Here is a 7,762-nt window from a genome sequence, read left to right on the forward strand (position 1 = left end):
TCTTTTCCCCATACAGGCACTAATACATAAATAAGTCAAGTATTTTCCAAGACTTTGGTCTCTTAGTCCAGGTTTATTTTTTTTATAGGTAGAAAAACAGAGCAACCCTCTAAGCACTTCTCTGATTGTATCACTAGCCCATTCACATAGCTCACTTTTGCTCCTGGGGTAAGTTCTGATTAGGTGGCCTTTGCTATCTGGGACATACACGAATCTTTTTCTTATGTTATTCAACTTTATACTCACCAGGCTTATGACAACTTTTTCTTACAGACATAATCTTTTCTCTCTAGTTTTCCCTCTGCCATACCTCTGAACTGCACATACCCCTCTCTACTTAAAGAAATCTGGAATATTCTTTGAGGCCTGGTTCCAGTGTATCTTCCTTTAAGATATATTCTAATTGCCCTCAATTGAAACAAACTCCCATTCTTTTGACTCTGATAGAAATTTCTCTCTCTCATCTTATTTGTGGTCTTTCTTTTAGAGTAGGTGGAGTTTTTTATAGGTAGAAAAATGATTTGTGGCCAGGTGCAGGGGCTCACACCTGTAATCCCAGCACTTTGGGAGGCCGACGTGGGTGGATCACTTGAGGTCAGGAGTTCGAGACCAGCTTGGCCAACATGGCGAAACCTTATCTCCACTAAAAAAAAAAAATACAAAAATTAGCTGAACATGGTGGCACACACCCATAATCCCAGCTGCTTGGGAGGCTGAGGCAGGAGAATTGCTTGAACCCAGGAGTTAGAGGTTACAGTGAGCCGATATCATGCCATTGCACTCCAGCCTGGGTGACAGAGTGAGACTCTGTCTCAAAAAAAAAAAAATAAATCACCCCCTCCCCAAACTTCATCTCCAGTGCTTGGCCAAGTGCCCTGTGTATAATAATGTGTTTTTCATTGAAGTAAAAAAGGATACTAATCCATAAAATAAACGCAAATAGCATCTTTGAAAACAGCTGCTTTGATGACAAGTAACATGGAAGATTTGCACTGCATTGCACCAGGGAGATCATTAGGAAGATACTGAAGATCTAGCTAAATGACAGTTCAAACAAATTAACCACCTACATGGGGCTGTAATGGATTTCATTTCCTGCTGCTGGCCACATGGAAAGAAAGTGCCCACACATAAGGCAGGCAGCTTGTTGAAATGCTGAAAAAACTGTCATTAAGGACCTGGGCTGAGGCCACATAAGGAATCGAGATCAATTATATTCTCTGTAGTTGATGACATCATTTGTCTTTGTTGTTCACACAAGCAAAAACAAATTTAATAATTCTATTCGTAGTTGGTATATTACTTTTTGTAAGCTACAGAACATTTCAACATCCATTATTTGATTTGTTTATATCAACAAATCAGTGAATAAGAAGAGGCTGGGTTATTTGTTCCAATTATAGGTGGGGAGGCAAAGTCTCAGTTTAGAAAAGTAAATTCCTGAATGTCACGAACTTATTGAGTTAGAAAGCCAAGTCTAGAATGTAGAACATTAACTTCTAGGAGAGTGTTTCTCATTTTTAACGTAAGAACTTAATCTCTGATTTTGAAAAAACGAAACAAACAAAAGCACCACTGGGGATGAATTCTGGAAGATTAGAAACCTCTTGCATTCTAATACAGAGTGTCTGTTTGTTTGTTTTCTTGCCTGACTTGGAGTACATTATGGTACCATATTGCACCAATTTAGGTAGGCTAAAAGTGTGTTTTCCAGAATTGCCTTCCATGCATAATTACTAGTTAACGTAGCTCACCTGAAACCTCATTTGACTTATCTGACTTCCAGGGAGGCACATTTTTAGCTCCTTGTTGAAAGGCATCAGCATGTCTTGCAGAACACTTGCAGCATCAAAGTTGGAGGCTTACAGATGGTAAAGACTGATGTGGGTTCCTCTCTGTCCTCAGGGGTTCCACCTTGTGTTTCTGGGTTCCAGTTTGTCTTAGCTTTTACCAACTTCATACCCACATTCCTTTTTATACTTACTGGTCTGTGGAATTCAGGTTATATATACTAGCTTCACAGAGACTAAATAAACAGCTCACACAATGGCATTAGGTCAAATGTCTATACTAAATACCCTGTTTGATATATATGTAAATACAAACACGTATGTATTTAATATAATACATACAGAAAATATAATACAAAATCATGGGGAAAATGTTTCTGTAATGATCTAGGGAGATCCTGTGGAACGCGTCCCAGTACTCACATATCCCAAGATTAAAGTCGATTAAAAAAATTACAATGGCCTGAAGTAAGCAGACCTGATAATGGTCCAGATCCTTCGAGAATGATGATGTGGGACATCCTATACAGCAAGAAACCATTACCAGCTGAGGTATTTGCTGAAAGTACAGGGGTTATAGAGTGGCTGGTGGAAAATGGTAGTTATAAATCCTAATTAAGTTGATATGACCAGTTGTAGAAATGAACACTGCATTGGTCATGCAAAACTTTCCTTACTTTGATATGAATAGATTTGTGTATGTAGTAGCAATTTTTTATCCTCACTTCTCCCATTTCCTTACTGTCTACAATACAGTGTATTAATAGCAGTCAATTTCATATTTTAGTACTTACATTTCAGAATATCAGAAGGGGAAGGTGACTCAACTAGAAGAGAAATGAACATCAGTCCAAAATAGATGAAGAAAATTTGTGTACTCTTTTGGGGAGAGGGCTAGCGTGTTTCTGGTTTTGTGAGGGATAGCTGCATTATGTTAGGTGAAAGTATGGGTTCGCTACTGTCTTTATTTAAAAGTTCAGTATGGCTAAAAGAGGTGTAATTGGAAGCTAGCTTAGAAAGGGGTGGACTGTGATGGGTTTGTATTCTCTCAATAGCAAATCTGGGGCTACATTTCTAAGAATTCCCTTCACTGAAGGGTTCCAAGTTACTGGAAGAAACTTGGAACAAAGGGAGTTCTACATGAATTTTGAAAGGTCTACTGACTCAACAGGCAGTCAGATATGTAAGATGGGTATAAAGCGGTGAGAGTGAGGACAAACCCATAATCAATGTCTGGATCCCTGATGAACTGAGACTCACATTGATCTTTCAATATGTTCAAGCCTCCAACTTGAATGATTTGGTTATCCTGCAGGAAATGCTGGAGTCCTTCATCACAGTGGTAAATGGCACTTGTGACAAAAATCAAAATAACTAAAACAGAATCTGGTTGAAACCTCAGTAGCAATTGTCCTGTCTACTGCCACACTAACCAGGTAAGTCAGCCACCAGTGACAATGTGAGCAAGTTGCAACAGTGCATAGGACCCCTCTATAACCCCCTTGCCCCCCTGCATGTAACAAGCATATTATTGCTGCTTCATTTCCCTTTCTGAGCTCAGCCTCAGTACCAGACACAAGGACAGCAGCCTTACATGTATTTTTAATCAGCTCCCACAATTGTATACCATCAAATACTTACAGTCAATCAAAGAGTGAGTGTTGGTGTGTGACTCCTAGTGCTGCAGTTTCTTCTCTTGAATACTCATTGATTCATAATTCAAAAACCATTAGACTCCATAGGAGCAGGATTTGATGCCCTAATGGGAAGCAAACTTTGCTTTCAAGCTGTACTACTAATGATGATCATAACAATAGCTAAAATGTACTGTGCTCTTACCATGTGACAGAAACTATTCTAAATGTTCTATATTAACTCTTTTTTTTTAATAGCCTTGGAGGTAGGTACCATTACTATCCTCATTTTTATTTTACAATTCAGGCAACTAATGTGCATGGGATTTAAGTCACCTCTCCAAGGTCACACAGTTGATGTGGGGAGTCCACATCAATTACCAGCTGTGAGTTAAAGCCAGGGAGTCTGGCACCTTGAGAGCGTGTTCTAACCATCGTGTTTTTCCACTCCCAGACCAACTCTCTAAATGAAGTTCATCCTGAACAATCTGATCTCAGATTTACTCCTGCGTCAGCTAGTCCTCTGGAGGAAGTAGAAATGAGATAATGGTAATATCTGTGTAGTTATTTGTGGCTTAGGAATTGTAAATTGGTAAATTGATGTTAAAAGGAAAGGGAAAGAATTAAAGGAAGAGAAAATGGGAATAATTTTTGCACCTTGAACATGCAGCCATCACAGAATGAATAAGCCAGTTTGATAAGTTTCAATGAAAGTCAAAAACATTTTCTGCAGTGTGCAAAATATTTTATCAAGCAACACCTTGGCTTACTGTGTTAGACATCTGGCAAAGAGGATGTTTTCTAACTTTTTTTGTCCTTCATATTGTCAGGAATTTAGAATCATAACTTTTTATTCCATATTTAGTACATTAAAATAACCACATTCTATATTTAAACATATCAAATTGTTCTTTGTTTTTATGACATAATTTAATTTAAAAGAACCATAATAACTTGGTTCTGTGATCAAATTAACAAGATTATTTTTACCTAATGTCTTTGATTTTATTAAGGTAAAAGTTATATAACAAAAAATTACCGTTTTAATGTTAACAGTTCAATGGCATTTAGTACATTCACAATATTGTCCAACAACCACCTCCATCTAGTTCTAATATGTTTTTATTACCCCAGAAGGGAATTAAACAGAATGAGTGCTTATCATCTTGAATTTTAAAGAACATATGTATAATTTTGAGACAAGGTCTCACTCCATTGCCCAGGCTGGAGTGCAGTGGCTTGATCATGGCTCACTGCAGCCTCGACCTTCTGGGCTCAGGTGATCCTCTCACCTCAGCCTCCCAAGCAGCCAGGACTATGGGTGTGCACCACCATGTCTGGCTACTTTTTTTTTCTTGTAGAGATGGGGTTTCACCGTGTTGCCCAGGCTGGTCTCAAACTCCTGTGCTCAAGAGATCCTCCTGCCTCAGCCTCCCAAAGTGCTAAGATTTATAGGTATGAGCCAATGTGCCTGGCCTAAAATAATTTTTATGTGGAAAATTCTAGTTGTCTTTTAAAGTCTACCAAAAATCTCCCATTCTGCATTCCTTTTTTTGTCTTTAACTTACTGATACTAGTATATTCTGCTCATCACTGACATTTTTTTCACTTTGTTGTGTAGATATCTATATAATTTATATATATGTTATGGATAGCTATTAGTAAATTTACGTATGAACATTTTATATATTTTAATTGTATTTAATGTTTATATATTGATATTTTAGTATTTCATATATGTAATTTTAAGATAGTCAATTCTAATTATCTTTTTCTTTAAGTTTTGTACTTTCCAATTCCGGTTTTTAAATTTATTTTTCTATACAAAGGTAATAGAAACTATTTTCCTCTAAAATTTTAAGGCTTTATTTTTCAAGATTTTACTTTGAAATTTATGTTGTATACAGTGTAAAATAGCAAATATTATTTCCTTTTTCTTAGGGGGAGTCAGTTGATTCAGATCAGTATTTGATTACAAAACTCTTTTCTTTCTGACTTGTTATTCTACCTCTTTCATCTATCAGTTGCTATCTACATGTTGTTTTAGAAAGATCCATAAATTATGTACTTCATCCCCTTTATTTTACAGGGGGAGCTAATAAAACCCAGGCCAGAGCACACAATGTGGAAATGAAAACCTTATCCTTGTCAATGGATGGAGGGTGGGTAAGTGCCTGGGTAACAGCCTGATTCTTCCTATCGTATCTGCTCCTATTGTGGCAGGCAAGAGAGCTTGTGCAGGGGACTCCCATTGATAAAACCATCAGATCTTGTGAGGCTTATTCACTACCAGGAAAACATTATGGGGAAAACCACCCCCATGATTCAGTTATCTCCACCTGGCCCTGCCCTTGACATGTGGGGATTATTACAATTCAAGGTGAGATTTGGGTGGGGACACAGCCAAACCATATCACTTGGATTTGCATTTTATGTATCTTAGCTCTAGTCCTACTCTCTTTAATCACTATGCTATAGAGCTACTCTATCATTTAAAAACAAATGTTATTCCTAAAACTGATATGTTAATTTTGTTTCATTTAAAGGTAGGAATAGATAAAAATTTCTTAATATTCTTAATACCAGCGCTTCTTAATATTAACATTATATCATCTTCTTAAAAGTCTGGAAGGAAAAGATAAAGAAATAAGAGGTACTAGGATTAGAAAAGAAGAAAATCTTTGCCACAGTTCATTTAGAGAGAAAAGATAGTGGAGTGGTTAAACAAATAATGACATAGAACCATACCCCTCAGTTTCAAACCTGACATTTTTCATTTCTGGCTGGGTGAATTTGAGCCAGTTGATGGACTTTTCCAGGTTTAAGTCAATGAAATTTCATATTAATTATTCTTAACTTTTAGGGCTTTATGAAAATTAAATGATGCTTCTGCTAAGTAAACAGGAAATAATTTCCTTTAGATTAAGTAAAAGACAAAAATTTAACAATAATATATGTAATCGGGAATAAACCCAAACAGACAGTCATACCAAATACCAAGAATATGGGTTTTATATCCTGGATCATTCTTTAGAATGAACATTTTTTTGACATGTTACTTGACTAATTATCTGTCTTTGTGATGTGATTATTCATATCCTTAACTAAAACATCTTTAAGATTTAAAAACAATCTCAAAGAAAATGGGTAAGGTTCTTATCAGATGATAAATAAATGGTGCTATGGTTTGAATGTGTCGCCCAAAGTTTATGTACTAGAAGGTTGATTCCCCAGTGCAGCATTGTTGGGAGATGGGACATTTAAGCGGTGATAAGGCTATGAAGGCTCTTGTGTATTAGTCTGTTTTCACACTGTTATAAAGAAATACCCAAGACTGGGTAATTTATAAAGGTAAGAGGTTTAATTGATTCACAGCTCCACATGGCTGGGGAGGCCTCAGGAAACTTACAATCACAGAGGAAGGGGAAGCAGGTACATTGTTAGGAAAGAGAGAAGAGTGTGTGTAAAAGGAACTGTCAAACACTTATAAAACCATCAAGAACTGTCAAACACTTATGAAACCATCAAGAACTGTCAAAAACTTATAAAACCATCAAGAATTGTCAAAAACTTATGAAACCATCAAGAGAAGATAGTGAGAACTCACTCACTATCATGAGAACAGCACGGGGAAAACTGCCCCCATGATCCAATCACCTCCCACTGGGTCCCTCCCTTGACACATGGGGATTATGGGGATTACAATTCAAGATGAGATTTGGGTGGGGACACAGCCAAACCATATCAGCTCTGCCCTTTTGAATGGATTGTCATTATCATGAGAATGGGCTTGTTATCTTGTTATTGGGTTTTTCATAAAAAGACAGATTTGGCACCATTTTGTCTCTCTCTCTCTCTTTCATTCTTGCCCTTTCTTTGCTCTTCTGCCATGGGATGACACAGCAAGAAGACCCTCACCAGATTCCAGCTCCTCGATCTTTGATTTTCCAGCTACCAAAAACATGAGCCAGTAATTTTCTGTTTGTTTGTTATAAATTACCCAGTCTGTGGTGTTCTGTTATAGCAGCACAAAATGGAGACAAATGGTCAGGTAACACTGAAAGTTGCTCATGCTTCCTAGGAAATAGGATCATTTATATTTTATAAAATAATGCATCACCAATATGATACAAAAATTAAACACCTGGAAGTAATATGTACAGTTATGAATGAAACCACTAATGATTATTCTTTGATGGAGCAGATATTAGTAAATACAATTAGATCAATTTGATAATATCCAGTAAAATTAAAGATGTGAAAACAATTTTCAGAGAAACATGCACGTGATTAAAAAGACATAAACAGAAGAGAACATTGCTATATTATGATAGAAGA

Source organism: Nomascus leucogenys, chromosome 11, assembly GCF_006542625.1.
Source record: "Nomascus leucogenys isolate Asia chromosome 11, Asia_NLE_v1, whole genome shotgun sequence".
Classification (NCBI taxonomy): Eukaryota; Metazoa; Chordata; class Mammalia; order Primates; family Hylobatidae; genus Nomascus; species Nomascus leucogenys.